The sequence below is a fragment of the Mus caroli genome, unplaced genomic scaffold (assembly GCF_978045245.1).
Source record: "Mus caroli unplaced genomic scaffold, Mus_caroli_1 scaffold_1, whole genome shotgun sequence".
NCBI classification, from domain to species: Eukaryota; Metazoa; Chordata; class Mammalia; order Rodentia; family Muridae; genus Mus; species Mus caroli.
In genome coordinates, this window is record NW_028227256.1 from 189252425 (window position 1) to 189254953 (window position 2529).

Here is a 2529-nt window from a genome sequence, read left to right on the forward strand (position 1 = left end):
ATCATCACAGGGCAAGACATAACTGAGGTCACCACTGCCTGTGCTTTATGGCTACCCCCTAGATATGGAAAGGAAAGATAATGTCAACAGGGTGTGAACAACCCAAGAGAACTTGAGTCTCTTCTGTGTGTCTCCTGGAAGCAAGCGATTGAATTTTTTTTTTCTTTTGCACGGGGGTTTTTCTATGTCTCTCTATATAGTCATCACAATGCAAACTAGGCTAGTCTCTAACTCCCAGAGATCCAGATCCACCTGTCCCTGCCTCCTGTGTGGAATTAAAGGTGTGTGCCAAAACACCCAGAGAGATTTGATTTTTAAAATCTTATTTTTTTCGATGTTCTCAAGCCTTTTACTGTCCCAGACTTTTTTTCGGTAGATAACTGCTGGCTATTCCCGGTGTTTTCTTCACAATCATCCCTGCTGGCTTATGCTCTCTGCCCCTTATTTCATTCCTGGGCTCACATTCCTTTTTCTTCTCTCCTCTGTCATATTTGAGCACTTCCTGTATTCTAAACTCAACTTTGTCTCTCCTTGATCACATACTTTCCTTGAGTGACACTGTCTATTCTTAAAGTTTTGACTTTCACCATGTGTTCATGGCTGCACACCAGTACCCCAGCCCAGATCTCCTTCTCCACGGGTGCCTCCTCCCCGCAGGAGACCTCAGCTACCCACCCATCTTATGTCATCTACACTGACGTCATCTTACACTCAGCCCCACCCTTGCCTTGTGCTTTCTCACTACCTCTTGACGTCAGGAAATTCTCAACTCTTCCCATCTGAACGAATTCGTCACACCCCATCTTTTCATGCTCTGTATGTCTTTATCATCCAGGCTCTCTTTGCTCCCCCCACCTGCCTTTCTTTGACCCAGCTCCAATCCTCACCACCTCTCTCCTCAATCATTTCAAGGAGAGCTGCCATGAGCTGCTTGCTGTGCCAGCAACAGGGTTCAAGCCTTTATGTATCTCATCTGATGTAATCGAAAGCTAAAGATAAGGTTGCCTTCACATTTTACAGATGAGGGCATTAGGAAACTAAGTTCACCCAGAGCCCTGCTTGCTGGTAGTAACACCTAAGAACCTGGATTCTGCTTTTCCCCTTTCGTTCTAGTTTATGTGCCTGGGTGTTTTTCCTTCCATGTATGTCTGTGCCCCGCATGATCCAAAGGCTAGAACAGGGTGTCGGATACCCTGGGGCTGCGGACTGGAGTAACAGACGGCCGGCCGTGTGCTGCCAGGAAAACCAAACTCACATTCTCTGAAGAGCCGCCGGTGCTCCCACCCAAGCCTGTATTCTTAACCACTCAAATACTGATGGGTCCCACACTTGGTCGAGAGCTTTTTAGACCACATTATCCCAAACTAGCTAGATCAAAGAACTCCTAACAACCAGAGGTTAGGTTCCCCTCAAATGATTGCCCTGGGCAGTCAAGGTCATGGGTCCCTGAGGTATTCATGGCTACTTTTCCTGCTCCAGCCCACCCAATGCTTGAACTTCCTACAGAATGCTGTCTCGTTCTTTTAAACACTGAGGCAGCCCGGTGTGGAGGCACACACTTGCCATTCCCACTCTTGGGTGGTAGAGGCAGGAGGATCTGGAGTTCAGCGACAGAGCCAGTTTGAGGCTAGCCTTGGCTATAGACAGATAACAGACACCTCCATTCCACCCCCTTTGCCTGTACAGGATGACTCTCTGACCCTTTGCACCCTCACATCTGAGTCTTCCATCCCATACTCCCAGCCTGGAGTCATACCTTGCACCCAGAGTCCCAGAACTTCACACTTGCTATTTGCTCCGCCTTAGGACCTCTCCTCTCTCTCCCTCCCCTTCCACCCAACCTTAACATTAGCAAATATTTTCTCCTTTTGCTTGTGCTTGGTTTTGTGACACATTTAAAATGTCACCTTCACAAATCTCCTTGGGTGATGGTAATTCTTCCTTTTTGTTCTCTTGGTCATTTGCCCTTTAACCCTGACCTGCAGTAATCTGTTTATATATTTATCTTCCCCCCAAAAGACTTTGAATCTTAAGATCTACGTCTCCTTCATTCTTTAGCTCCATGACCTGGCCTGAGGTAGACAGTGAACGACTGAGTGAATGAATGAAAGAGCCCAAGAGCTCTTCTCAGAGCACTGCACACTGTGCCTACCTCACACTGTGCCTCTGCCATTGAGGGTGAAAGCAGCAACAGGGATGCCAGGTCACCGAGTGACCCAGGCTGGGGGGAGATGAACTCCTGTCAGAGGACAGCATAGTGCCTGCACACAGCAAGCACTCAGACGCCCTGGTGTGAGGAACATCTTAGAAAGCAGCCATCTTATGGAATATTCCAGGTATATGTATGGGGTTGGGGTAGACACAAGGGAAATGTTCTCTTGGATGATAGGTTTTTTTTTAAACTTGTATTTATCTTTTTCCTGATTGCTTTGATATTTCTCTATAAATATTGGTTTTTAATAGACACTGTCACTTCAGCTACCAACACACACAAACGTATACACAAACATTCCAACCCCTGGTCTGACC